The 26141-nt window shown below is 46.0% G+C and overlaps 34 non-coding genes across 34 annotated transcripts; all 34 read left to right on the top strand.

Annotated features, from left to right (window-relative positions):
• The first annotated feature begins 597 nt into the window (after positions 1–597).
• Positions 598–670, top strand: TRNAV-AAC (transfer RNA valine (anticodon AAC)). Its single transcript has one exon. It is a non-coding gene; the product is annotated as a tRNA-Val (tRNA).
• Positions 671–2407: 1737 nt separating this feature from the next.
• On the top strand, positions 2408–2480 carry TRNAV-CAC (transfer RNA valine (anticodon CAC)). The gene has a single exon. It is a non-coding gene; the product is annotated as a tRNA-Val (tRNA).
• Positions 2481–4034: 1554 nt separating this feature from the next.
• On the top strand, positions 4035–4107 carry TRNAV-CAC (transfer RNA valine (anticodon CAC)). The gene has a single exon. It is a non-coding gene; the product is annotated as a tRNA-Val (tRNA).
• A 555-nt stretch (positions 4108–4662) lies between these two features.
• Positions 4663–4735, top strand: TRNAV-AAC (transfer RNA valine (anticodon AAC)). Its single transcript has one exon. It is a non-coding gene; the product is annotated as a tRNA-Val (tRNA).
• Positions 4736–4846: 111 nt separating this feature from the next.
• TRNAV-CAC (transfer RNA valine (anticodon CAC)) lies at positions 4847–4919 on the top strand. Its single transcript has one exon. It is a non-coding gene; the product is annotated as a tRNA-Val (tRNA).
• A 2367-nt stretch (positions 4920–7286) lies between these two features.
• Positions 7287–7359, top strand: TRNAV-CAC (transfer RNA valine (anticodon CAC)). The gene has a single exon. It is a non-coding gene; the product is annotated as a tRNA-Val (tRNA).
• A 555-nt stretch (positions 7360–7914) lies between these two features.
• TRNAV-AAC (transfer RNA valine (anticodon AAC)) lies at positions 7915–7987 on the top strand. Its single transcript has one exon. It is a non-coding gene; the product is annotated as a tRNA-Val (tRNA).
• Positions 7988–8098: 111 nt separating this feature from the next.
• On the top strand, positions 8099–8171 carry TRNAV-CAC (transfer RNA valine (anticodon CAC)). Its single transcript has one exon. It is a non-coding gene; the product is annotated as a tRNA-Val (tRNA).
• Positions 8172–9540: 1369 nt separating this feature from the next.
• Positions 9541–9613, top strand: TRNAV-AAC (transfer RNA valine (anticodon AAC)). Its single transcript has one exon. It is a non-coding gene; the product is annotated as a tRNA-Val (tRNA).
• Positions 9614–9724: 111 nt separating this feature from the next.
• On the top strand, positions 9725–9797 carry TRNAV-CAC (transfer RNA valine (anticodon CAC)). The gene has a single exon. It is a non-coding gene; the product is annotated as a tRNA-Val (tRNA).
• A 1553-nt stretch (positions 9798–11350) lies between these two features.
• TRNAV-CAC (transfer RNA valine (anticodon CAC)) lies at positions 11351–11423 on the top strand. Its single transcript has one exon. It is a non-coding gene; the product is annotated as a tRNA-Val (tRNA).
• A 555-nt stretch (positions 11424–11978) lies between these two features.
• TRNAV-AAC (transfer RNA valine (anticodon AAC)) lies at positions 11979–12051 on the top strand. Its single transcript has one exon. It is a non-coding gene; the product is annotated as a tRNA-Val (tRNA).
• A 111-nt stretch (positions 12052–12162) lies between these two features.
• Positions 12163–12235, top strand: TRNAV-CAC (transfer RNA valine (anticodon CAC)). Its single transcript has one exon. It is a non-coding gene; the product is annotated as a tRNA-Val (tRNA).
• A 1369-nt stretch (positions 12236–13604) lies between these two features.
• Positions 13605–13677, top strand: TRNAV-AAC (transfer RNA valine (anticodon AAC)). The gene has a single exon. It is a non-coding gene; the product is annotated as a tRNA-Val (tRNA).
• Positions 13678–13788: 111 nt separating this feature from the next.
• On the top strand, positions 13789–13861 carry TRNAV-CAC (transfer RNA valine (anticodon CAC)). The gene has a single exon. It is a non-coding gene; the product is annotated as a tRNA-Val (tRNA).
• Positions 13862–14416: 555 nt separating this feature from the next.
• Positions 14417–14489, top strand: TRNAV-AAC (transfer RNA valine (anticodon AAC)). Its single transcript has one exon. It is a non-coding gene; the product is annotated as a tRNA-Val (tRNA).
• A 111-nt stretch (positions 14490–14600) lies between these two features.
• Positions 14601–14673, top strand: TRNAV-CAC (transfer RNA valine (anticodon CAC)). Its single transcript has one exon. It is a non-coding gene; the product is annotated as a tRNA-Val (tRNA).
• Positions 14674–15228: 555 nt separating this feature from the next.
• On the top strand, positions 15229–15301 carry TRNAV-AAC (transfer RNA valine (anticodon AAC)). The gene has a single exon. It is a non-coding gene; the product is annotated as a tRNA-Val (tRNA).
• Positions 15302–17658: 2357 nt separating this feature from the next.
• On the top strand, positions 17659–17731 carry TRNAV-AAC (transfer RNA valine (anticodon AAC)). Its single transcript has one exon. It is a non-coding gene; the product is annotated as a tRNA-Val (tRNA).
• Positions 17732–17842: 111 nt separating this feature from the next.
• TRNAV-CAC (transfer RNA valine (anticodon CAC)) lies at positions 17843–17915 on the top strand. Its single transcript has one exon. It is a non-coding gene; the product is annotated as a tRNA-Val (tRNA).
• Positions 17916–18654: 739 nt separating this feature from the next.
• TRNAV-CAC (transfer RNA valine (anticodon CAC)) lies at positions 18655–18727 on the top strand. The gene has a single exon. It is a non-coding gene; the product is annotated as a tRNA-Val (tRNA).
• A 1553-nt stretch (positions 18728–20280) lies between these two features.
• On the top strand, positions 20281–20353 carry TRNAV-CAC (transfer RNA valine (anticodon CAC)). The gene has a single exon. It is a non-coding gene; the product is annotated as a tRNA-Val (tRNA).
• Positions 20354–21092: 739 nt separating this feature from the next.
• TRNAV-CAC (transfer RNA valine (anticodon CAC)) lies at positions 21093–21165 on the top strand. The gene has a single exon. It is a non-coding gene; the product is annotated as a tRNA-Val (tRNA).
• Positions 21166–21720: 555 nt separating this feature from the next.
• On the top strand, positions 21721–21793 carry TRNAV-AAC (transfer RNA valine (anticodon AAC)). The gene has a single exon. It is a non-coding gene; the product is annotated as a tRNA-Val (tRNA).
• Positions 21794–21904: 111 nt separating this feature from the next.
• Positions 21905–21977, top strand: TRNAV-CAC (transfer RNA valine (anticodon CAC)). The gene has a single exon. It is a non-coding gene; the product is annotated as a tRNA-Val (tRNA).
• A 555-nt stretch (positions 21978–22532) lies between these two features.
• Positions 22533–22605, top strand: TRNAV-AAC (transfer RNA valine (anticodon AAC)). Its single transcript has one exon. It is a non-coding gene; the product is annotated as a tRNA-Val (tRNA).
• A 111-nt stretch (positions 22606–22716) lies between these two features.
• Positions 22717–22789, top strand: TRNAV-CAC (transfer RNA valine (anticodon CAC)). The gene has a single exon. It is a non-coding gene; the product is annotated as a tRNA-Val (tRNA).
• Positions 22790–23344: 555 nt separating this feature from the next.
• TRNAV-AAC (transfer RNA valine (anticodon AAC)) lies at positions 23345–23417 on the top strand. Its single transcript has one exon. It is a non-coding gene; the product is annotated as a tRNA-Val (tRNA).
• A 111-nt stretch (positions 23418–23528) lies between these two features.
• TRNAV-CAC (transfer RNA valine (anticodon CAC)) lies at positions 23529–23601 on the top strand. The gene has a single exon. It is a non-coding gene; the product is annotated as a tRNA-Val (tRNA).
• Positions 23602–24156: 555 nt separating this feature from the next.
• TRNAV-AAC (transfer RNA valine (anticodon AAC)) lies at positions 24157–24229 on the top strand. Its single transcript has one exon. It is a non-coding gene; the product is annotated as a tRNA-Val (tRNA).
• Positions 24230–24340: 111 nt separating this feature from the next.
• TRNAV-CAC (transfer RNA valine (anticodon CAC)) lies at positions 24341–24413 on the top strand. The gene has a single exon. It is a non-coding gene; the product is annotated as a tRNA-Val (tRNA).
• A 555-nt stretch (positions 24414–24968) lies between these two features.
• On the top strand, positions 24969–25041 carry TRNAV-AAC (transfer RNA valine (anticodon AAC)). The gene has a single exon. It is a non-coding gene; the product is annotated as a tRNA-Val (tRNA).
• A 739-nt stretch (positions 25042–25780) lies between these two features.
• TRNAV-AAC (transfer RNA valine (anticodon AAC)) lies at positions 25781–25853 on the top strand. Its single transcript has one exon. It is a non-coding gene; the product is annotated as a tRNA-Val (tRNA).
• A 111-nt stretch (positions 25854–25964) lies between these two features.
• Positions 25965–26037, top strand: TRNAV-CAC (transfer RNA valine (anticodon CAC)). Its single transcript has one exon. It is a non-coding gene; the product is annotated as a tRNA-Val (tRNA).
• Positions 26038–26141: the final 104 nt, after the last annotated feature.

Genomic DNA, 26141 nt, shown 5'->3' with positions numbered 1-26141 from the left:
CTCACACGCGAAAGGTCCCCAGTTCGAAACCGGGCAGAAACAGTGCTTACCTTTAACTTTTTCACAGTCTGGCAAACTCAAAGCTCTTGCCATGCCTTGCCCCTCTGGCAGCCGTAAGCCAAATCTGCCAATACAAAGCACAGTTTAGGTGCAACACCTTCAATGTGAGCTCTTTTTCTTCACTGTTTATGAGCTGACCATCGCTGTAAGTGTTTGGTGTTTAGGCAAACTTGTTTTCTGGACCCAAAGGCAATTGGAATGTGGACTTTGGTTCTCCTGCTTAGTCAGCTGAGCTGGAAAACCAGACGACCATTGGCGTATGTTTTCAGCTGACCTGGTGAGAAAAGTGTGTGGAAAAGCTAGAGGTGATATCCATGACTCAGTGTATCTTGCCAGTACTGGCTGTTTTGAGGATGTTATTTGTATCAAGTTAGGCATCCGAGATGGGCTTTCTTCCTTCTTTGCTTCATTACCAAAGAGTATTATTTGCAAGGACGGTAAACTGAACTCAGGTTATCAACCAACCAGAAGCAAATAATAGCTAATACGGTGACCCCAACCTCCGAGCAACCAACCCGAAAAGTGCTGTCGTGATAGGTTTCTGTAGTGTAGTGGTTATCACGTTCGCCTAACACGCGAAAGGTCCCCGGTTCGAAACCGGGCAGAAACAATTTGAGCGCACTAGTGCTTTTTGTCAATGTCACTTTCAGCAGCTCTTTTCACCGATCTTACTTTAGGGTAGACTTTCGGTCTGCAAGGCTCAAAAAAACGGCATGAATGGGTTTCTGTAGTGTAGTGGTTATCACGTTCGCCTCACACGCGAAAGGTCCCCAGTTCGAAACCGGGCAGAAACAGTGCTTACCTTTAACTTTTTCACAGTCTGGCAAACTCAAAGCTCTTGCCATGCCTTGCCCCTCTGGCAGCCGTAAGCCAAATCTGCCAATACAAAGCACAGTTTAGGTGCAACACCTTCAATGTGAGCTCTTTTTCTTCACTGTTTATGAGCTGACCATCGCTGTAAGTGTTTGGTGTTTAGGCAAACTTGTTTTCTGGACCCAAAGGCAATTGGAATGTGGACTTTGGTTCTCCTGCTTAGTCAGCTGAGCTGGAAAACCTGACGACCATTGGCGTATGTTTTCAGCTGACCTGGTGAGAAAAGTGTGTGGAAAAGCTAGAGGTGATATCCATGACTCAGTGTATCTTGCCAGTACTGGCTGTTTTGAGGATGTTATTTGTATCAAGTTAGGCATCCGAGATGGGCTTTCTTCCTTCTTTGCTTCATTACCAAAGAGTATCATTTGCAAGGACGGTAAACTGAACTCAGGTTATCAACCAACCAGAAGCAAATAATAGCTAATACGGTGACCCCCAACCTCCGAGCAACCAACCCGAAAAGTGCTGTCGTGATAGGTTTCTGTAGTGTAGTGGTTATCACGTTCGCCTAACACGCGAAAGGTCCCCGGTTCAAAACCGGGCAGAAACAATTTGAGCGCGATAGTGCTTTTTGTCAATGTCGCTTTCAGCAGCTCTTTTCACCGATCTTACTTTAGGGTAGACTTTCGGTCTGCATGGCTCAAAAAAATCAGCATGAACGGGTTTCTGTAGTGTCGTGGTTATCACGTTCACCTCACACGCGAAACGTCCCCGGTTCGAAACCGGGCAGAAACAGTGCTTACCTTTAACTTTTTCACAGTCTGGCAAACTCAAAGCTCTTGCCATGCCTTGCCCCTCTGGCAGCCGTAAGCCAAATCTGCCAATACAAAGCACAGTTTAGGTGCAACACCTTCAATGTGAGCTCTTTTTCTTCACTGTTTATGAGCTGACCATCGCTGTAAGTGTTTGGTGTTTAGGCAAACTTGTTTTCTGGACCCAAAGGCAATTGGAATGTGGACTTTGGTTCTCCTGCTTAGTCAGCTGAGCTGGAAAACCTGACGACCATTGGCGTATGTTTTCAGCTGACCTGGTGAGAAAAGTGTGTGGAAAAGCTAGAGGTGATATCCATGACTCAGTGTATCTTGCCAGTACTGGCTGTTTTGAGGATGTTATTTGTATCAAGTTAGGCATCCGAGATGGGCTTTCTTCCTTCTTTGCTTCATTACCAAAGAGTATCATTTGCAAGGACAGTAAACTGAACTCAGGTTATCAACCAACCAGAAGCAAATAATAGCTAATACGGTGACCCCAACCTCCGAGCAACCAACCCGAAAAATGCTGTCGTGATAGGTTTCTGTAGTGTAGTGGTTATCACGTACGCCTAACACGCGAAAGGTCCCCGGTTCGAAACCGGGCAGAAACAATTTGAGCGCGCTAGTGCTTTTTGTCAATGTCGCTTTCAGCAGCTCTTTTCACCGATCTTACTTTAGGGTAGACTTTCGGTCTGCAAGGCTCAAAAAAACAGCATGAATGGGTTTCTGTAGTGTAGTGGTTATCACGTTCGCCTCACACGCGAAAGGTCCCCGGTTCGAAACCGGGCAGAAACAGTGCTTACCTTTAACTTTTTCACAGTCTGGCAAACTCAAAGCTCTTGCCATGCCTTGCCCCTCTGGCAGCCGTAAGCCAAATCTGCCAATACAAAGCACAGTTTAGGTGCAACACCTTCAATGTGAGCTCTTTTTCTTCACTGTTTATGAGCTGACCATCGCTGTAAGTGTTTGGTGTTTAGGCAAACTTGTTTTCTGGACCCAAAGGCAATTGGAATGTGGACTTTGGTTCTCCTGCTTAGTCAGCTGAGCTGGAAAACCTGACGACCATTGGCGTATGTTTTCAGCTGACCTGGTGAGAAAAGTGTGTGGAAAAGCTAGAGGTGATATCCATGACTCAGTGTATCTTGCCAGTACTGGCTGTTTTGAGGATGTTATTTGTATCAAGTTAGGCATCCGAGATGGGCTTTCTTCCTTCTTTGCTTCATTACCAAAGAGTATCATTTGCAAGGACGGTAAACTGAACTCAGGTTATCAACCAACCAGAAGCAAATAATAGCTAATACGGTGACCCCCAACCTCCGAGCAACCAACCCGAAAAGTGCTGTCGTGATAGGTTTCTGTAGTGTAGTGGTTATCACGTTCGCCTAACACGCGAAAGGTCCCCGGTTCAAAACCGGGCAGAAACAATTTGAGCGCGCTAGTGCTTTTTGTCAATGTCGCTTTCAGCAGCTCTTTTCACCGATCTTACTTTAGGGTAGACTTTCGGTCTGCATGGCTCAAAAAAATCAGCATGAGCGGGTTTCTGTAGTGTCGTGGTTATCACGTTCGCCTCACACGTGAAAGGTCCCCGGTTCGAAACCGGGCAGAAACAGTGCTTACCTTTAACTTTTTCACAGTCTGGCAAACTCAAAGCTCTTGCCATGCCTTGCCCCTCTGGCAGCCGTAAGCCAAATCTGCCAATACAAAGCACAGTTTAGGTGCAACACCTTCAATGTGAGCTCTTTTTCTTCACTGTTTATGAGCTGACCATCGCTGTAAGTGTTTGGTGTTTAGGCAAACTTGTTTTCTGGACCCAAAGGCAATTGGAATGTGGACTTTGGTTCTCCTGCTTAGTCAGCTGAGCTGGAAAACCTGACGACCATTGGCGTATGTTTTCAGCTGACCTGGTGAGAAAAGTGTGTGGAAAAGCTAGAGGTGATATCCATGACTCAGTGTATCTTGCCAGTACTGGCTGTTTTGAGGATGTTATTTGTATCAAGTTAGGCATCCGAGATGGGCTTTCTTCCTTCTTTGCTTCATTACCAAAGAGTATCATTTGCAAGGACGGTAAACTGAACTCAGGTTATCAACCAACCAGAAGCAAATAATAGCTAATACGGTGACCCCCAACCTCCGAGCAACCAACCCGAAAAGTGCTGTCGTGATAGGTTTCTGTAGTGTAGTGGTTATCACGTTCGCCTAACACGCGAAAGGTCCCCGGTTCAAAACCGGGCAGAAACAATTTGAGCGCGCTAGTGCTTTTTGTCAATGTCGCTTTCAGCAGCTCTTTTCACCGATCTTACTTTAGGGTAGACTTTCGGTCTGCAAGGCTCAAAAAAACAGCATGAATGGGTTTCTGTAGTGTAGTGGTTATCACGTTCGCCTCACACGCGAAAGGTCCCCGGTTCGAAACCGGGCAGAAACAGTGCTTACCTTTAACTTTTTCACAGTCTGGCAAACTCAAAGCTCTTGCCATGCCTTGCCCCTCTGGCAGCCGTAAGCCAAATCTGCCAATACAAAGCACAGTTTAGGTGCAACACCTTCAATGTGAGCTCTTTTTCTTCACTGTTTATGAGCTGACCATCGCTGTAAGTGTTTGGTGTTTAGGCAAACTTGTTTTCTGGACCCAAAGGCAATTGGAATGTGGACTTTGGTTCTCCTGCTTAGTCAGCTGAGCTGGAAAACCTGACGACCATTGGCGTATGTTTTCAGCTGACCTGGTGAGAAAAGTGTGTGGAAAAGCTAGAGGTGATATCCATGACTCAGTGTATCTTGCCAGTACTGGCTGTTTTGAGGATGTTATTTGTATCAAGTTAGGCATCCGAGATGGGCTTTCTTCCTTCTTTGCTTCATTACCAAAGAGTATCATTTGCAAGGACGGTAAACTGAACTCAGGTTATCAACCAACCAGAAGCAAATAATAGCTAATACGGTGACCCCAACCTCCGAGCAACCAACCCGAAAAGTGCTGTCATGATAGGTTTCTGTAGTGTAGTGGTTATCACGTTCGCCTAACACGCGAAAGGTCCCCGGTTCGAAACCGGGCAGAAACAATTTGAGCGCGCTAGTGCTTTTTGTCAATGTCGCTTTCAGCAGCTCTTTTCACCGATCTTACTTTAGGGTAGACTTTCGGTCTGCAAGGCTCAAAAAAACAGCATGAATGGGTTTCTGTAGTGTAGTGGTTATCACGTTCGCCTCACACGCGAAAGGTCCCCGGTTCGAAACCGGGCAGAAACAGTGCTTACCTTTAACTTTTTCACAGTCTGGCAAACTCAAAGCTCTTGCCATGCCTTGCCCCTCTGGCAGCCGTAAGCCAAATCTGCCAATACAAAGCACAGTTTAGGTGCAACACCTTCAATGTGAGCTCTTTTTCTTCACTGTTTATGAGCTGATCATCGCTGTAAGTGTTTGGTGTTTAGGCAAACTTGTTTTCTGGACCCAAAGGCAATTGGAATGTGGACTTTGGTTCTCCTGCTTAGTCAGCTGAGCTGGAAAACCAGACGACCATTGGCGTATGTTTTCAGCTGACCTGGTGAGAAAAGTGTGTGGAAAAGCTAGAGGTGATATCCATGACTCAGTGTATCTTGCCAGTACTGGCTGTTTTGAGGATGTTATTTGTATCAAGTTAGGCATCCGAGATGGGCTTTCTTCCTTCTTTGCTTCATTACCAAAGAGTATCATTTGCAAGGACGGTAAACTGAACTCAGGTTATCAACCAACCAGAAGCAAATAATAGCTAATACGGTGACCCCCAACCTCCGAGCAACCAACCCGAAAAGTGCTGTCGTGATAGGTTTCTGTAGTGTAGTGGTTATCACGTTCGCCTAACACGCGAAAGGTCCCCGGTTCAAAACCGGGCAGAAACAATTTGAGCGCGATAGTGCTTTTTGTCAATGTCGCTTTCAGCAGCTCTTTTCACCGATCTTACTTTAGGGTAGACTTTCGGTCTGCATGGCTCAAAAAAATCAGCATGAACGGGTTTCTGTAGTGTCGTGGTTAACACGTTCGCCTCACACGCGAAAGGTCCCCGGTTCGAAACCGGGCAGAAACAGTGCTTACCTTTAACTTTTTCACAGTCTGGCAAACTCAAAGCTCTTGCCATGCCTTGCCCCTCTGGCAGCCGTAAGCCAAATCTGCCAATACAAAGCACAGTTTAGGTGCAACACCTTCAATGTGAGCTCTTTTTCTTCACTGTTTATGAGCTGACCATCGCTGTAAGTGTTTGGTGTTTAGGCAAACTTGTTTTCTGGACCCAAAGGCAATTGGAATGTGGACTTTGGTTCTCCTGCTTAGTCAGCTGAGCTGGAAAACCTGACGACCATTGGCGTATGTTTTCAGCTGACCTGGTGAGAAAAGTGTGTGGAAAAGCTAGAGGTGATATCCATGACTCAGTGTATCTTGCCAGTACTGGCTGTTTTGAGGATGTTATTTGTATCAAGTTAGGCATCCGAGATGGGCTTTCTTCCTTCTTTGCTTCATTACCAAAGAGTATCATTTGCAAGGACGGTAAACTGAACTCAGGTTATCAACCAACCAGAAGCAAATAATAGCTAATACGGTGACCCCCAACCTCCGAGCAACCAACCCGAAAAGTGCTGTCGTGATAGGTTTCTGTAGTGTAGTGGTTATCACGTTCGCCTAACACGCGAAAGGTCCCCGGTTCAAAACCGGGCAGAAACAATTTGAGCGCGATAGTGCTTTTTGTCAATGTCGCTTTCAGCAGCTCTTTTCACCGATCTTACTTTAGGGTAGACTTTCGGTCTGCATGGCTCAAAAAAATCAGCATGAACGGGTTTCTGTAGTGTCGTGGTTATCACGTTCACCTCACACGCGAAACGTCCCCGGTTCGAAACCGGGCAGAAACAGTGCTTACCTTTAACTTTTTCACAGTCTGGCAAACTCAAAGCTCTTGCCATGCCTTGCCCCTCTGGCAGCCGTAAGCCAAATCTGCCAATACAAAGCACAGTTTAGGTGCAACACCTTCAATGTGAGCTCTTTTTCTTCACTGTTTATGAGCTGACCATCGCTGTAAGTGTTTGGTGTTTAGGCAAACTTGTTTTCTGGACCCAAAGGCAATTGGAATGTGGACTTTGGTTCTCCTGCTTAGTCAGCTGAGCTGGAAAACCTGACGACCATTGGCGTATGTTTTCAGCTGACCTGGTGAGAAAAGTGTGTGGAAAAGCTAGAGGTGATATCCATGACTCAGTGTATCTTGCCAGTACTGGCTGTTTTGAGGATGTTATTTGTATCAAGTTAGGCATCCGAGATGGGCTTTCTTCCTTCTTTGCTTCATTACCAAAGAGTATCATTTGCAAGGACAGTAAACTGAACTCAGGTTATCAACCAACCAGAAGCAAATAATAGCTAATACGGTGACCCCAACCTCCGAGCAACCAACCCGAAAAATGCTGTCGTGATAGGTTTCTGTAGTGTAGTGGTTATCACGTACGCCTAACACGCGAAAGGTCCCCGGTTCGAAACCGGGCAGAAACAATTTGAGCGCGCTAGTGCTTTTTGTCAATGTCGCTTTCAGCAGCTCTTTTCACCGATCTTACTTTAGGGTAGACTTTCGGTCTGCAAGGCTCAAAAAAACAGCATGAATGGGTTTCTGTAGTGTAGTGGTTATCACGTTCGCCTCACACGCGAAAGGTCCCCGGTTCGAAACCGGGCAGAAACAGTGCTTACCTTTAACTTTTTCACAGTCTGGCAAACTCAAAGCTCTTGCCATGCCTTGCCCCTCTGGCAGCCGTAAGCCAAATCTGCCAATACAAAGCACAGTTTAGGTGCAACACCTTCAATGTGAGCTCTTTTTCTTCACTGTTTATGAGCTGACCATCGCTGTAAGTGTTTGGTGTTTAGGCAAACTTGTTTTCTGGACCCAAAGGCAATTGGAATGTGGACTTTGGTTCTCCTGCTTAGTCAGCTGAGCTGGAAAACCTGACGACCATTGGCGTATGTTTTCAGCTGACCTGGTGAGAAAAGTGTGTGGAAAAGCTAGAGGTGATATCCATGACTCAGTGTATCTTGCCAGTACTGGCTGTTTTGAGGATGTTATTTGTATCAAGTTAGGCATCCGAGATGGGCTTTCTTCCTTCTTTGCTTCATTACCAAAGAGTATCATTTGCAAGGACGGTAAACTGAACTCAGGTTATCAACCAACCAGAAGCAAATAATAGCTAATACGGTGACCCCAACCTCCGAGCAACCAACCCGAAAAGTGCTGTCATGATAGGTTTCTGTAGTGTAGTGGTTATCACGTTCGCCTAACACGCGAAAGGTCCCCGGTTCGAAACCGGGCAGAAACAATTTGAGCGCGCTAGTGCTTTTTGTCAATGTCGCTTTCAGCAGCTCTTTTCACCGATCTTACTTTAGGGTAGACTTTCGGTCTGCAAGGCTCAAAAAAACAGCATGAATGGGTTTCTGTAGTGTAGTGGTTATCACGTTCGCCTCACACGCGAAAGGTCCCCGGTTCGAAACCGGGCAGAAACAGTGCTTACCTTTAACTTTTTCACAGTCTGGCAAACTCAAAGCTCTTGCCATGCCTTGCCCCTCTGGCAGCCGTAAGCCAAATCTGCCAATACAAAGCACAGTTTAGGTGCAACACCTTCAATGTGAGCTCTTTTTCTTCACTGTTTATGAGCTGATCATCGCTGTAAGTGTTTGGTGTTTAGGCAAACTTGTTTTCTGGACCCAAAGGCAATTGGAATGTGGACTTTGGTTCTCCTGCTTAGTCAGCTGAGCTGGAAAACCAGACGACCATTGGCGTATGTTTTCAGCTGACCTGGTGAGAAAAGTGTGTGGAAAAGCTAGAGGTGATATCCATGACTCAGTGTATCTTGCCAGTACTGGCTGTTTTGAGGATGTTATTTGTATCAAGTTAGGCATCCGAGATGGGCTTTCTTCCTTCTTTGCTTCATTACCAAAGAGTATCATTTGCAAGGACGGTAAACTGAACTCAGGTTATCAACCAACCAGAAGCAAATAATAGCTAATACGGTGACCCCCAACCTCCGAGCAACCAACCCGAAAAGTGCTGTCGTGATAGGTTTCTGTAGTGTAGTGGTTATCACGTTCGCCTAACACGCGAAAGGTCCCCGGTTCAAAACCGGGCAGAAACAATTTGAGCGCGATAGTGCTTTTTGTCAATGTCGCTTTCAGCAGCTCTTTTCACCGATCTTACTTTAGGGTAGACTTTCGGTCTGCATGGCTCAAAAAAATCAGCATGAACGGGTTTCTGTAGTGTCGTGGTTAACACGTTCGCCTCACACGCGAAAGGTCCCCGGTTCGAAACCGGGCAGAAACAGTGCTTACCTTTAACTTTTTCACAGTCTGGCAAACTCAAAGCTCTTGCCATGCCTTGCCCCTCTGGCAGCCGTAAGCCAAATCTGCCAATACAAAGCACAGTTTAGGTGCAACACCTTCAATGTGAGCTCTTTTTCTTCACTGTTTATGAGCTGACCATCGCTGTAAGTGTTTGGTGTTTAGGCAAACTTGTTTTCTGGACCCAAAGGCAATTGGAATGTGGACTTTGGTTCTCCTGCTTAGTCAGCTGAGCTGGAAAACCTGACGACCATTGGCGTATGTTTTCAGCTGACCTGGTGAGAAAAGTGTGTGGAAAAGCTAGAGGTGATATCCATGACTCAGTGTATCTTGCCAGTACTGGCTGTTTTGAGGATGTTATTTGTATCAAGTTAGGCATCCGAGATGGGCTTTCTTCCTTCTTTGCTTCATTACCAAAGAGTATCATTTGCAAGGACAGTAAACTGAACTCAGGTTATCAACCAACCAGAAGCAAATAATAGCTAATACGGTGACCCCAACCTCCGAGCAACCAACCCGAAAAATGCTGTCGTGATAGGTTTCTGTAGTGTAGTGGTTATCACGTTCGCCTAACACGCGAAAGGTCCCCGGTTCGAAACCGGGCAGAAACAATTTGAGCGCGCTAGTGCTTTTTGTCAATGTCGCTTTCAGCAGCTCTTTTCACCGATCTTACTTTAGGGTAGACTTTCGGTCTGCAAGGCTCAAAAAAACAGCATGAATGGGTTTCTGTAGTGTAGTGGTTATCACGTTCGCCTCACACGCGAAAGGTCCCCGGTTCGAAACCGGGCAGAAACAGTGCTTACCTTTAACTTTTTCACAGTCTGGCAAACTCAAAGCTCTTGCCATGCCTTGCCCCTCTGGCAGCCGTAAGCCAAATCTGCCAATACAAAGCACAGTTTAGGTGCAACACCTTCAATGTGAGCTCTTTTTCTTCACTGTTTATGAGCTGACCATCGCTGTAAGTGTTTGGTGTTTAGGCAAACTTGTTTTCTGGACCCAAAGGCAATTGGAATGTGGACTTTGGTTCTCCTGCTTAGTCAGCTGAGCTGGAAAACCTGACGACCATTGGCGTATGTTTTCAGCTGACCTGGTGAGAAAAGTGTGTGGAAAAGCTAGAGGTGATATCCATGACTCAGTGTATCTTGCCAGTACTGGCTGTTTTGAGGATGTTATTTGTATCAAGTTAGGCATCCGAGATGGGCTTTCTTCCTTCTTTGCTTCATTACCAAAGAGTATCATTTGCAAGGACGGTAAACTGAACTCAGGTTATCAACCAACCAGAAGCAAATAATAGCTAATACGGTGACCCCCAACCTCCGAGCAACCAACCCGAAAAGTGCTGTCGTGATAGGTTTCTGTAGTGTAGTGGTTATCACGTTCGCCTAACACGCGAAAGGTCCCCGGTTCAAAACCGGGCAGAAACAATTTGAGCGCGATAGTGCTTTTTGTCAATGTCGCTTTCAGCAGCTCTTTTCACCGATCTTACTTTAGGGTAGACTTTCGGTCTGCATGGCTCAAAAAAATCAGCATGAACGGGTTTCTGTAGTGTCGTGGTTATCACGTTCACCTCACACGCGAAACGTCCCCGGTTCGAAACCGGGCAGAAACAGTGCTTACCTTTAACTTTTTCACAGTCTGGCAAACTCAAAGCTCTTGCCATGCCTTGCCCCTCTGGCAGCCGTAAGCCAAATCTGCCAATACAAAGCACAGTTTAGGTGCAACACCTTCAATGTGAGCTCTTTTTCTTCACTGTTTATGAGCTGACCATCGCTGTAAGTGTTTGGTGTTTAGGCAAACTTGTTTTCTGGACCCAAAGGCAATTGGAATGTGGACTTTGGTTCTCCTGCTTAGTCAGCTGAGCTGGAAAACCTGACGACCATTGGCGTATGTTTTCAGCTGACCTGGTGAGAAAAGTGTGTGGAAAAGCTAGAGGTGATATCCATGACTCAGTGTATCTTGCCAGTACTGGCTGTTTTGAGGATGTTATTTGTATCAAGTTAGGCATCCGAGATGGGCTTTCTTCCTTCTTTGCTTCATTACCAAAGAGTATCATTTGCAAGGACAGTAAACTGAACTCAGGTTATCAACCAACCAGAAGCAAATAATAGCTAATACGGTGACCCCAACCTCCGAGCAACCAACCCGAAAAATGCTGTCGTGATAGGTTTCTGTAGTGTAGTGGTTATCACGTACGCCTAACACGCGAAAGGTCCCCGGTTCGAAACCGGGCAGAAACAATTTGAGCGCGCTAGTGCTTTTTGTCAATGTCGCTTTCAGCAGCTCTTTTCACCGATCTTACTTTAGGGTAGACTTTCGGTCTGCAAGGCTCAAAAAAACAGCATGAATGGGTTTCTGTAGTGTAGTGGTTATCACGTTCGCCTCACACGCGAAAGGTCCCCGGTTCGAAACCGGGCAGAAACAGTGCTTACCTTTAACTTTTTCACAGTCTGGCAAACTCAAAGCTCTTGCCATGCCTTGCCCCTCTGGCAGCCGTAAGCCAAATCTGCCAATACAAAGCACAGTTTAGGTGCAACACCTTCAATGTGAGCTCTTTTTCTTCACTGTTTATGAGCTGACCATCGCTGTAAGTGTTTGGTGTTTAGGCAAACTTGTTTTCTGGACCCAAAGGCAATTGGAATGTGGACTTTGGTTCTCCTGCTTAGTCAGCTGAGCTGGAAAACCTGACGACCATTGGCGTATGTTTTCAGCTGACCTGGTGAGAAAAGTGTGTGGAAAAGCTAGAGGTGATATCCATGACTCAGTGTATCTTGCCAGTACTGGCTGTTTTGAGGATGTTATTTGTATCAAGTTAGGCATCCGAGATGGGCTTTCTTCCTTCTTTGCTTCATTACCAAAGAGTATCATTTGCAAGGACGGTAAACTGAACTCAGGTTATCAACCAACCAGAAGCAAATAATAGCTAATACGGTGACCCCAACCTCCGAGCAACCAACCCGAAAAGTGCTGTCATGATAGGTTTCTGTAGTGTAGTGGTTATCACGTTCGCCTAACACGCGAAAGGTCCCCGGTTCGAAACCGGGCAGAAACAATTTGAGCGCGCTAGTGCTTTTTGTCAATGTCGCTTTCAGCAGCTCTTTTCACCGATCTTACTTTAGGGTAGACTTTCGGTCTGCAAGGCTCAAAAAAACAGCATGAATGGGTTTCTGTAGTGTAGTGGTTATCACGTTCGCCTCACACGCGAAAGGTCCCCGGTTCGAAACCGGGCAGAAACAGTGCTTACCTTTAACTTTTTCACAGTCTGGCAAACTCAAAGCTCTTGCCATGCCTTGCCCCTCTGGCAGCCGTAAGCCAAATCTGCCAATACAAAGCACAGTTTAGGTGCAACACCTTCAATGTGAGCTCTTTTTCTTCACTGTTTATGAGCTGATCATCGCTGTAAGTGTTTGGTGTTTAGGCAAACTTGTTTTCTGGACCCAAAGGCAATTGGAATGTGGACTTTGGTTCTCCTGCTTAGTCAGCTGAGCTGGAAAACCAGACGACCATTGGCGTATGTTTTCAGCTGACCTGGTGAGAAAAGTGTGTGGAAAAGCTAGAGGTGATATCCATGACTCAGTGTATCTTGCCAGTACTGGCTGTTTTGAGGATGTTATTTGTATCAAGTTAGGCATCCGAGATGGGCTTTCTTCCTTCTTTGCTTCATTACCAAAGAGTATCATTTGCAAGGACGGTAAACTGAACTCAGGTTATCAACCAACCAGAAGCAAATAATAGCTAATACGGTGACCCCCAACCTCCGAGCAACCAACCCGAAAAGTGCTGTCGTGATAGGTTTCTGTAGTGTAGTGGTTATCACGTTCGCCTAACACGCGAAAGGTCCCCGGTTCAAAACCGGGCAGAAACAATTTGAGCGCGATAGTGCTTTTTGTCAATGTCGCTTTCAGCAGCTCTTTTCACCGATCTTACTTTAGGGTAGACTTTCGGTCTGCATGGCTCAAAAAAATCAGCATGAACGGGTTTCTGTAGTGTCGTGGTTAACACGTTCGCCTCACACGCGAAAGGTCCCCGGTTCGAAACCGGGCAGAAACAGTGCTTACCTTTAACTTTTTCACAGTCTGGCAAACTCAAAGCTCTTGCCATGCCTTGCCCCTCTGGCAGCCGTAAGCCAAATCTGCCAATACAAAGCACAGTTTAGGTGCAACACCTTCAATGTGAGCTCTTTTTCTTCACTGTTTATGAGCTGACCATCGCTGTAAGTGTTTGGTGTTTAGGCAAACTTGTTTTCTGGACCCAAAGGCAATTGGAATGTGGACTTTGGTTCTCCTGCTTAGTCAGCTGAGCTGGAAAACCTGACGACCATTGGCGTATGTTTTCAGCTGACCTGGTGAGAAAAGTGTGTGGAAAAGCTAGAGGTGATATCCATGACTCAGTGTATCTTGCCAGTACTGGCTGTTTTGAGGATGTTATTTGTATCAAGTTAGGCATCCGAGATGGGCTTTCTTCCTTCTTTGCTTCATTACCAAAGAGTATCATTTGCAAGGACAGTAAACTGAACTCAGGTTATCAACCAACCAGAAGCAAATAATAGCTAATACGGTGACCCCAACCTCCGAGCAACCAACCCGAAAAATGCTGTCGTGATAGGTTTCTGTAGTGTAGTGGTTATCACGTTCGCCTAACACGCGAAAGGTCCCCGGTTCGAAACCGGGCAGAAACAATTTGAGCGCGCTAGTGCTTTTTGTCAATGTCGCTTTCAGCAGCTCTTTTCACCGATCTTACTTTAGGGTAGACTTTCGGTCTGCAAGGCTCAAAAAAACAGCATGAATGGGTTTCTGTAGTGTAGTGGTTATCACGTTCGCCTCACACGCGAAAGGTCCCCGGTTCGAAACCGGGCAGAAACAGTGCTTACCTTTAACTTTTTCACAGTCTGGCAAACTCAAAGCTCTTGCCATGCCTTGCCCCTCTGGCAGCCGTAAGCCAAATCTGCCAATACAAAGCACAGTTTAGGTGCAACACCTTCAATGTGAGCTCTTTTTCTTCACTGTTTATGAGCTGACCATCGCTGTAAGTGTTTGGTGTTTAGGCAAACTTGTTTTCTGGACCCAAAGGCAATTGGAATGTGGACTTTGGTTCTCCTGCTTAGTCAGCTGAGCTGGAAAACCTGACGACCATTGGCGTATGTTTTCAGCTGACCTGGTGAGAAAAGTGTGTGGAAAAGCTAGAGGTGATATCCATGACTCAGTGTATCTTGCCAGTACTGGCTGTTTTGAGGATGTTATTTGTATCAAGTTAGGCATCCGAGATGGGCTTTCTTCCTTCTTTGCTTCATTACCAAAGAGTATCATTTGCAAGGACGGTAAACTGAACTCAGGTTATCAACCAACCAGAAGCAAATAATAGCTAATACGGTGACCCCAACCTCCGAGCAACCAACCCGAAAAGTGCTGTCATGATAGGTTTCTGTAGTGTAGTGGTTATCACGTTCGCCTAACACGCGAAAGGTCCCCGGTTCGAAACCGGGCAGAAACAATTTGAGCGCGCTAGTGCTTTTTGTCAATGTCGCTTTCAGCAGCTCTTTTCACCGATCTTACTTTAGGGTAGACTTTCGGTCTGCAAGGCTCAAAAAAACAGCATGAATGGGTTTCTGTAGTGTAGTGGTTATCACGTTCGCCTCACACGCGAAAGGTCCCCGGTTCGAAACCGGGCAGAAACAGTGCTTACCTTTAACTTTTTCACAGTCTGGCAAACTCAAAGCTCTTGCCATGCCTTGCCCCTCTGGCAGCCGTAAGCCAAATCTGCCAATACAAAGCACAGTTTAGGTGCAACACCTTCAATGTGAGCTCTTTTTCTTTACTGTTTATGAGCTGATCATCGCTGTAAGTGTTTGGTGTTTAGGCAAACTTGTTTTCTGGACCCAAAGGCAATTGGAATGTGGACTTTGGTTCTCCTGCTTAGTCAGCTGAGCTGGAAAACCTGACGACCATTGGCGTATGTTTTCAGCTGACCTGGTGAGAAAAGTGTGTGGAAAAGCTAGAGGTGATATCCATGACTCAGTGTATCTTGCCAGTACTGGCTGTTTTGAGGATGTTATTTGTACCAAGTTAGGCATCCGAGATGGGCTTTCTTCCTTCTTTGCTTCATTACCAAAGAGTATCATTTGCAAGGACGGTAAACTGAACTCAGGTTATCAACCAACCAGAAGCAAATAATAGCTAATACGGTGACCCCAACCTCCGAGCAACCAACCCGAAAAGTGCCGTCGTGATAGGTTTCTGTAGTGTAGTGGTTATCACGTTCGCCTAACACGCGAAAGGTCCCCGGTTCGAAACCGGGCAGAAACAATTTGAGCGCACTAGTGCTTTTTGTCAATGTCACTTTCAGCAGCTCTTTTCACCGATCTTACTTTAGGGTAGACTTTCGGTCTGCAAGGCTCAAAAAAACAGCATGAATGGGTTTCTGTAGTGTAGTGGTTATCACGTTCGCCTCACACGCGAAAGGTCCCCAGTTCGAAACCGGGCAGAAACAGTGCTTACCTTTAACTTTTTCACAGTCTGGCAAACTCAAAGCTCTTGCCATGCCTTGCCCCTCTGGCAGCCGTAAGCCAAATCTGCCAATACAAAGCACAGTTTAGGTGCAACACCTTCAATGTGAGCTCTTTTTCTTCACTGTTTATGAGCTGACCATCGCTGTAAGTGTTTGGTGTTTAGGCAAACTTGTTTTCTGGACCCAAAGGCAATTGGAATGTGGACTTTGGTTCTCCTGCTTAGTCAGCTGAGCTGGAAAACCAGACGACCATTGGCGTATGTTTTCAGCTGACCTGGTGAGAAAAGTGTGTGGAAAAGCTAGAGGTGATATCCATGACTCAGTGTATCTTGCCAGTACTGGCTGTTTTGAGGATGTTATTTGTATCAAGTTAGGCATCCGAGATGGGCTTTCTTCCTTCTTTGCTTCATTACCAAAGAGTATCATTTGCAAGGACGGTAAACTGAACTCAGGTTATCAACCAACCAGAAGCAAATAATAGCTAATACGGTGACCCCCAACCTCCGAGCAACCAACCCGAAAAGTGCTGTCGTGATAGGTTTCTGTAGTGTAGTGGTTATCACGTTCGCCTAACACGCGAAAGGTCCCCGGTTCAAAACCGGGCAGAAACAATTTGAGCGCGATAGTGCTTTTTGTCAATGTCGCTTTCAGCAGCTATTTTCACCGATCTTACTTTAGGGTAGACTTTCGGTCTGCATGGCTCAAAAAAATCAGCATGAACGGGTTTCTGTAGTGTCGTGGTTATCACGTTCGCCTCACACGCGAAAGGTCCCCGGTTCGAAACCGGGCAGAAACAGTGCTTACCTTTAACTTTTTCACAGTCTGGCAAACTCAAAGCTCTTGCCATGCCTTGCCCCTCTGGCAGCCGTAAGCCAAATCTGCCAATACAAAGCACAGTTTAGGTGCAACACCTTCAATGTGAGCTCTTTTTCTTCACTGTTTATGAGCTGACCATCGCTGTAAGTGTTTGGTGTTTAGGCAAACTTGTTTTCTGGACCCAAAGGCAATTGGAATGTGGACTTTGGTTCTCCTGCTTAGTCAGCTGAGCTGGAAAACCTGACGACCATTGGCGTATGTTTTCAGCTGACCTGGTGAGAAAAAGTGTGTGGAAAAGCTAGAGGTGATATCCATGACTCAGTGTATCTTGCCAGTACTGGCTGTTTTGAGGATGTTATTTGTATCAAGTTAGGCATCCGAGATGGGCTTTCTTCCTTCTTTGCTTCATTACCAAAGAGTATCATTTGCAAGGACAGTAAACTGAACTCAGGTTATCAACCAACCAGAAGCAAATAATAGCTAATACGGTGACCCCAACCTCCGAGCAACCAACCCGAAAAATGCTGTCGTGATAGGTTTCTGTAGTGTAGTGGTTATAACGTTCGCCTAACACGCGAAAGGTCCCCGGTTCGAAACCGGGCAGAAACAATTTGAGCGCGCTAGTGCTTTTTGTCAATGTCGCTTTCAGCAGCTCTTTTCACCGATCTTACTTTAGGGTAGACTTTCGGTCTGCAAGGCTCAAAAAAACAGCATGAATGGGTTTCTGTAGTGTAGTGGTTATCACGTTCGCCTCACACGCGAAAGGTCCCCGGTTCGAAACAGTGCTTACCTTTAACTTTTTCACAGTCTGGCAAACTCAAAGCTCTTGCCATGCCTTGCCCCTCTGGCAGCCGTAAGCCAAATCTGCCAATACAAAGCACAGTTTTAGGTGCAACACCTTCAATGTGAGCTCTTTTTTCTTCACTGTTTATGAGCTGACCATCGCTGTAAGTGTTTGGTGTTTAGGCAAACTTGTTTTCTGGACCCAAAGGCAATTGGAATGTGGACTTTGGTTCTCCTGCTTAGTCAGCTGAGCTGGAAAACCTGACGACCATTGGCGTATGTTTTCAGCTGACCTGGTGAGAAAAGTGTGTGGAAAAGCTAGAGGTGATATCCATGACTCAGTGTATCTTGCCAGTACTGGCTGTTTTGAGGATGTTATTTGTATCAAGTTAGGCATCCGAGATGGGCTTTCTTCCTTCTTTGCTTCATTACCAAAGAGTATCATTTGCAAGGACGGTAAACTGAACTCAGGTTATCAACCAACCAGAAGCAAATAATAGCTAATACGGTGACCCCAACCTCCGAGCAACCAACCCGAAAAGTGCTGTCATGATAGGTTTCTGTAGTGTAGTGGTTATCACGTTCGCCTAACACGCGAAAGGTCCCCGGTTCGAAACCGGGCAGAAACAATTTGAGCGCGCTAGTGCTTTTTGTCAATGTCGCTTTCAGCAGCTCTTTTCACCGATCTTACTTTAGGGTAGACTTTCGGTCTGCAAGGCTCAAAAAAACAGCATGAATGGGTTTCTGTAGTGTAGTGGTTATCACGTTCGCCTCACACGCGAAAGGTCCCCGGTTCGAAACCGGGCAGAAACAGTGCTTACCTTTAACTTTTTCACAGTCTGGCAAACTCAAAGGCTCTTGCCATGCCTTGCCCCTCTGGCAGCCGTAAGCCAAATCTGCCAATACAAAGCACAGTTTAGGTGCAACACCTTCAATGTGAGCTCTTTTTCTTCACTGTTTATGAGCTGATCATCGCTGTAAGTGTTTGGTGTTTAGGCAAACTTGTTTTCTGGACCCAAAGGCAATTGGAATGTGGACTTTGGTTCTCCTGCTTAGTCAGCTGAGCTGGAAAACCTGACGACCATTGGCGTATGTTTTCAGCTGACCTGGTGAGAAAAGTGTGTGGAAAAGCTAGAGGTGATATCCATGACTCAGTGTATCTTGCCAGTACTGGCTGTTTTGAGGATGTTATTTGTATCAAGTTAGGCATCCGAGATGGGCTTTCTTCCTTCTTTGCTTCATTACCAAAGAGTATCATTTGCAAGGACGGTAAACTGAACTCAGGTTATCAACCAACCAGAAGCAAATAATAGCTAATACGGTGACCCCAACCTCCGAGCAACCAACCCGAAAAGTGCTGTCATGATAGGTTCTGTAGTGTAGTGGTTATCACGTTCGCCTAACACGCGAAAGGTCCCCGGTTCGAAACCGGGCAGAAACAATTTGAGCGCGCTAGTGCTTTTTGTCAATGTCGCTTTCAGCAGCTCTTTTCACCGATCTTACTTTAGGGTAGACTTTCGGTCTGCAAGGCTCAAAAAAACAGCATGAATAGGTTTCTGTAGTGTAGTGGTTATCACGTTCGCCTCACACGCGAAAGGTCCCCGGTTCGAAACCGGGCAGAAACAGTGCTTACCTTTAACTTTTTCACAGTCTGGCAAACTCAAAGCTCTTGCCATGCCTTGCCCCTCTGGCAGCCGTAAGCCAAATCTGCCAATACAAAGCACAGTTTAGGTGCAACACCTTCAATGTGAGCTCTTTTTCTTCACTGTTTATGAGCTGACCATCGCTGTAAGTGTTTGGTGTTTAGGCAAACTTGTTTTCTGGACCCAAAGGCAATTGGAATGTGGACTTTGGTTCTCCTGCTTAGTCAGCTGAGCTGGAAAACCTGACGACCATTGGCGTATGTTTTCAGCTGACCTGGTGAGAAAAGTGTGTGGAAAGCTAGAGGTGATATCCATGACTCAGTGTATCTTGCCAGTACTGGCTGTTTTGAGGATGTTATTTGTATCAAGTTAGGCATCCGAGATGGGCTTTCTTCCTTCTTTGCTTCATTACCAAAGAGTATCATTTGCAAGGACGGTAAACTGAACTCAGGTTATCAACCAACCAGAAGCAAATAATAGCTAATACGGTGACCCCCAACCTCCGAGCAACCAACCCGAAAAGTGCTGTCGTGATAGGTTTCTGTAGTGTAGTGGTTATCACGTTCGCCTAACACGCGAAAGGTCCCCGGTTCAAAACCGGGCAGAAACAATTTGAGCGCGATAGTGCTTTTTGTCAATGTCGCTTTCAGCAGCTCTTTTCACCGATCTTACTTTAGGGTAGACTTTCGGTCTGCATGGCTCAAAAAAATCAGCATGAACGGGTTTCTGTAGTGTCGTGGTTATCACGTTCGCCTCACACGCGAAAGGTCCCCGGTTCGAAACCGGGCAGAAACAGTGCTTACCTTTAACTTTTTCACAGTCTGGCAAACTCAAAGCTCTTGCCATGCCTTGCCCCTCTGGCAGCCGTAAGCCAAATCTGCCAATACAAAGCACAGTTTAGGTGCAACACCTTCAATGTGAGCTCTTTTTCTTCACTGTTTATGAGCTGACCATCGCTGTAAGTGTTTGGTGTTTAGGCAAACTTGTTTTCTGGACCCAAAGGCAATTGGAATGTGGACTTTGGTTCTCCTGCTTAGTCAGCTGAGCTGGAAAACCTGACGACCATTGGCGTATGTTTTCAGCTGACCTGGTGAGAAAAGTGTGTGGAAAAGCTAGAGGTGATATCCATGACTCAGTGTATCTTGCCAGTACTGGCTGTTTTGAGGATGTTATTTGTATCAAGTTAGGCATCCGAGATGGGCTTTCTTCCTTCTTTGCTTCATTACCAAAGAGTATCATTTGCAAGGACAGTAAACTGAACTCAGGTTATCAACCAACCAGAAGCAAATAATAGCTAATACGGTGACCCCAACCTCCGAGCAACCAACCCGAAAAATGCTGTCGTGATAGGTTTCTGTAGTGTAGTGGTTATCACGTTCGCCTAACACGCGAAAGGTCCCCCGGTTCGAAACCGGGCAGAAACAATTTGAGCGCGCTAGTGCTTTTTGTCAATGTCGCTTTCAGCAGCTCTTTTCACCGATCTTACTTTAGGGTAGACTTTCGGTCTGCAAGGCTCAAAAAAACAGCATGAATGGGTTTCTGTAGTGTAGTGGTTATCACGTTCGCCTCACACGCGAAAGGTCCCCGGTTCGAAACCGGGCAGAAACAGTGCTTACCTTTAACTTTTTCACAGTCTGGCAAACTCAAAGCTCTTGCCATGCCTTGCCCCTCTGGCAGCCGTAAGCCAAATCTGCCAATACAAAGCACAGTTTAGGTGCAACACCTTCAATGTGAGCTCTTTTTCTTCACTGTTTATGAGCTGACCATCGCTGTAAGTGTTTGGTGTTTAGGCAAACTTGTTTTCTGGACCCAAAGGCAATTGGAATGTGGACTTTGGTTCTCCTGCTTAGTCAGCTGAGCTGGAAAACCTGACGACCATTGGCGTATGTTTTCAGCTGACCTGGTGAGAAAAGTGTGTGGAAAAGCTAGAGGTGATATCCATGACTCAGTGTATCTTGCCAGTACTGGCTGTTTTGAGGATGTTATTTGTATCAAGTTAGGCATCCGAGATGGGCTTTCTTCCTTCTTTGCTTCATTACCAAAGAGTATCATTTGCAAGGACGGTAAACTGAACTCAGGTTATCAACCAACCAGAAGCAAATAATAGCTAATACGGTGACCCCAACCTCCGAGCAACCAACCCGAAAAGTGCTGTCATGATAGGTTTCTGTAGTGTAGTGGTTATCACGTTCGCCTAACACGCGAAAGGTCCCCGGTTCAAAACCGGGCAGAAACAATTTGAGCGCGCTAGTGCTTTTTGTCAATGTCGCTTTCAGCAGCTCTTTTCACCGATCTTACTTTAGGGTAGACTTTCGGTCTGCAAGGCTCAAAAAAGCAGCATGAATGGGTTTCTGTAGTGTAGTGGTTATCACGTTCGCCTCACACGCGAAAGGTCCCCGGTTCGAAACCGGGCAGAAACAGTGCTTACCTTTAACTTTTTCACAGTCTGGCAAACTCAAAGCTCTTGCCATGCCTTGCCCCTCTGGCAGCCGTAAGCCAAATCTGCCAATACAAAGCACAGTTTAGGTGCAACACCTTCAATGTGAGCTCTTTTTCTTCACTGTTTATGAGCTGATCATCGCTGTAAGTGTTTGGTGTTTAGGCAAACTTGTTTTCTGGACCCAAAGGCAATTGGAATGTGGACTTTGGTTCTCCTGCTTAGTCAGCTGAGCTGGAAAACCTGACGACCATTGGCGTATGTTTTCAGCTGACCTGGTGAGAAAAGTGTGTGGAAAAGCTAGAGGTGATATCCATGACTCAGTGTATCTTGCCAGTACTGGCTGTTTTGAGGATGTTATTTGTATCAAGTTAGGCATCCGAGATGGGCTTTCTTCCTTCTTTGCTTCATTACCAAAGAGTATCATTTGCAAGGACGGTAAACTGAACTCAGGTTATCAACCAACCAGAAGCAAATAATAGCTAATACGGTGACCCCAACCTCCGAGCAACCAACCCGAAAAGTGCTGTCATGATAGGTTTCTGTAGTGTAGTGGTTATCACGTTCGCCTAACACGCGAAAGGTCCCCGGTTCGAAACCGGGCAGAAACAATTTGAGCGCGCTAGTGCTTTTTGTCAATGTCGCTTTCAGCAGCTCTTTTCACCGATCTTACTTTAGGGTAGACTTTCGGTCTGCAAGGCTCAAAAAAACAGCATGAATAGGTTTCTGTAGTGTAGTGGTTATCACGTTCGCCTCACACGCGAAAGGTCCCCGGTTCGAAACCGGGCAGAAACAGTGCTTACCTTTAACTTTTTCACAGTCTGGCAAACTCAAAGCTCTTGCCATGCCTTGCCCCTCTGGCAGCCGTAAGCCAAATCTGCCAATACAAAGCACAGTTTAGGTGCAACACCTTCAATGTGAGCTCTTTTTCTTCACTGTTTATGAGCTGACCATCGCTGTAAGTGTTTGGTGTTTAGGCAAACTTGTTTTCTGGACCAAAAGGCAATTGGAATGTGGACTTTGGTTCTCCTGCTTAGTCAGCTGAGCTGGAAAACCTGACGACCATTGGCGTATGTTTTCAGCTGACCTGGTGAGAAAAGTGTGTGGAAAAGCTAGAGGTGATATCCATGACTCAGTGTATCTTGCCAGTACTGGCTGTTTTGAGGATGTTATTTGTATCAAGTTAGGCATCCGAGATGGGCTTTCTTCCTTCTTTGCTTCATTACCAAAGAGTATCATTTGCAAGGACGGTAAACTGAACTCAGGTTATCAACCAACCAGAAGCAAATAATAGCTAATACAGTGACCCCAACCTCCGAGCAACCAACCCGAAAAGTGCTGTCATGATAGGTTTCTGTAGTGTAGTGGTTATCACGTTCGCCTAACACGCGAAAGGTCCCCGGTTCGAAACCGGGCAGAAACAATTTGAGCGCGCTAGTGCTTTTTGTCAATGTCACTTTCAGCAGCTCTTTTCACCGATCTTACTTTAGGGTAGACTTTCGGTTTGCAAGGCTCAAAAAAACAGCATGAATGGGTTTCTGTAGTGTAGTGGTTATCACGTTCGCCTCACACGCGAAAGGTCCCCGGTTCGAAACCGGGCAGAAACAGTGCTTACCTTTAACTTTTTCACAGTCTGGCAAACTCAAAGCTCTTGCCATGCCTTGCCCCTCTGGCAGCCGTAAGCCAAATCTGCCAATACAAAGCACAGTTTAGGTGCAACACCTTCAATGTGAGCTCTTTTTCTTCACTGTTTATGAGCTGATCATCGCTGTAAGTGTTTGGTGTTTAGGCAAACTTGTTTTCTGGACCCAAAGGCAATTGGAATGTGGACTTTGGTTCTCCTGCTTAGTCAGCTGAGCTGGAAAACCTGACGACCATTGGCGTATGTTTTCAGCTGACCTGGTGAGAAAAGTGTGTGGAAAAGCTAGAGGTGATATCCATGACTCAGTGTATCTTGCCAGTACTGGCTGTTTTGAGGATGTTATTTGTATCAAGTTAGGCATCCGAGATGGGCTTTCTTCCTTCTTTGCTTCATTACCAAAGAGTATCATTTGCAAGGACGGTAAACTGAACTCAGGTTATCAACCAACCAGAAGCAAATAATAGCTAATACGGTGACCCCAACCTCCGAGCAACCAACCCGAAAAGTGCTGTCATGATAGGTTTCTGTAGTGTAGTGGTTATCACGTTCGCCTAACACGCGAAAGGTCCCCGGTTCGAAACCGGGCAGAAACAATTTGAGCGCGCTAGTGCTTTTTGTCAATGTCGCTTTCAGCAGCTCTTTTCACCGATCTTACTTTAGGGTAGACTTTCGGTCTGCAAGGCTCAAAAAAACAGCATGAATAAGTTTCTGTAGTGTAGTGGTTATCACGTTCGCCTCACACGCGAAAGGTCCCCGGTTCGAAACCGGGCAGAAACAGTGCTTACCTTTAACTTTTTCACAGTCTGGCAAACTCAAAGCTCTTGCCATGCCTTGCCCCTCTGGCAGCCGTAAGCCAAATCTGCCAATACAAAGCACAGTTTAGGTGCAACACCTTCAATGTGAGCTCTTTTTCTTCACTGTTTATGAGCTGACCATCGCTGTAAGTGTTTGGTGTTTAGGCAAACTTGTTTTCTGGACCCAAAGGCAATTGGAATGTGGACTTTGGTTCTCCTGCTTAGTCAGCTGAGCTGGAAAACCTGACGACCATTGGCGTATGTTTTCAGCTGACCTGGTGAGAAAAGTGTGTGGAAAAGCTAGAGGTGATATCCATGACTCAGTGTATCTTGCCAGTACTGGCTGTTTTGAGGATGTTATTTGTATCAAGTTAGGCATCCGAGATGGGCTTTCTTCCTTCTTTGCTTCATTACCAAAGAGTATCATTTGCAAGGACGGTAAACTGAACTCAGGTTATCAACCAACCAGAAGCAAATAATAGCTAATACGGTGACCCCAACCTCCGAGCAACCAACCCGAAAAGTGCTGTCATGATAGGTTTCTGTAGTGTAGTGGTTATCACGTTCGCCTAACACGCGAAAGGTCCCCGGTTCGAAACCGGGCAGAAACAATTTGAGCGCGCTAGTGCTTTTTGTCAATGTCACTTTCAGCAGCTCTTTTCACCGATCTTACTTTAGGGTAGACTTTCGGTTTGCAAGGCTCAAAAAAACAGCATGAATGGGTTTCTGTAGTGTAGTGGTTATCACGTTCGCCTCACACGCGAAAGGTCCCCGGTTCGAAACCGGGCAGAAACAGTGCTTACCTTTAACTTTTTCACAGTCTGGCAAACTCAAAGCTCTTGCCATGCCTTGCCCCTCTGGCAGCCGTAAGCCAAATCTGCCAATACAAAGCACAGTTTAGGTGCAACACCTTCAATGTGAGCTCTTTTTCTTCACTGTTTATGAGCTGATCATCGCTGTAAGTGTTTGGTGTTTAGGCAAACTTGTTTTCTGGACCCAAAGGCAATTGGAATGTGGACTTTGGTTCTCCTGCTTAGTCAGCTGAGCTGGAAAACCTGACGACCATTGGCGTATGTTTTCAGCTGACCTGGTGAGAAAAGTGTGTGGAAAAGCTAGAGGTGATATCCATGACTCAGTGTATCTTGCCAGTACTGGCTGTTTTGAGGATGTTATTTGTATCAAGTTAGGCATCCGAGATGGGCTTTCTTCCTTCTTTGCTTCATTACCAAAGAGTATCATTTGCAAGGACGGTAAACTGAACTCAGGTTATCAACCAACCAGAAGCAAATAATAGCTAATACGGTGACCCCAACCTCCGAGCAACCAACCCGAAAAGTGCTGTCATGATAGGTTTCTGTAGTGTAGTGGTTATCACGTTCGCCTAACACGCGAAAGGTCCCCGGTTCGAAACCGGGCAGAAACAATTTGAGCGCGCTAGTGCTTTTTGTCAATGTCGCTTTCAGCAGCTCTTTTCACCGATCTTACTTTAGGGTAGACTTTCGGTCTGCAAGGCTCAAAAAAACAGCATGAATGGGTTTCTGTAGTGTAGTGGTTATCACGTTCGCCTCACACGCGAAAGGTCCGCGGTTCGAAACCGGGCAGAAACAGTGCTTACCTTTAACTTTTTCACAGTCTGGCAAACTCAAAGCTCTTGCCATGCCTTGCCCCTCTGGCAGCCGTAAGCCAAATCTGCCAATACAAAGCACAGTTTAGGTGCAACACCTTCAATGTGAGCTCTTTTTCTTCACTGTTTATGAGCTGACCATCGCTGTAAGTGTTTGGTGTTTAGGCAAACTTGTTTTCTGGACCCAAAGGCAATTGGAATGTGGACTTTGGTTCTCCTGCTTAGTCAGCTGAGCTGGAAAACCTGACGACCATTGGCGTATGTTTTCAGCTGACCTGGTGAGAAAAGTGTGTGGAAAAGCTAGAGGTGATATCCATGACTCAGTGTATCTTGCCAGTACTGGCTGTTTTGAGGATGTTATTTGTATCAAGTTAGGCATCCGAGATGGGCTTTCTTCCTTCTTTGCTTCATTACCAAAGAGTATCATTTGCAAGGACGGTAAACTGAACTCAGGTTATCAACCAACCAGAAGCAAATAATAGCTAATACGGTGACCCCAACCTCCGAGCAACCAACCCGAAAAGTGCTGTCATGATAGGTTTCTGTAGTGTAGTGGTTATCACGTTCGCCTAACACGCGAAAGGTCCCCGGTTCGAAACCGGGCAGAAACAATTTGAGCGCGCTAGTGCTTTTTGTCAATGTCGCTTTCAGCAGCTCTTTTCACCGATCTTACTTTAGGGTAGACTTTCGGTCTGCAAGGCTCAAAAAAACAGCATGAATGGGTTTCTGTAGTGTAGTGGTTATCACGTTCGCCTCACACGCGAAAGGTCCCCGGTTCGAAACCGGGCAGAAACAGTGCTTACCTTTAACTTTTTCACAGTCTGGCAAACTCAAAGCTCTTGCCATGCCTTGCCCCTCTGGCAGCCGTAAGCCAAATCTGCCAATACAAAGCACAGTTT

This window comes from Lithobates pipiens, unplaced genomic scaffold (assembly GCF_037356315.1).
Source record: "Lithobates pipiens isolate NorthernLeopardFrog02 unplaced genomic scaffold, aLitPip1_a1.2 Scaffold_8, whole genome shotgun sequence".
Lineage (NCBI taxonomy): Eukaryota > Metazoa > Chordata > Amphibia > Anura > Ranidae > Lithobates > Lithobates pipiens.
Note: the sequence above shows the minus strand (reverse complement) of the source record. Positions and strands in the feature narration are given on the sequence as shown.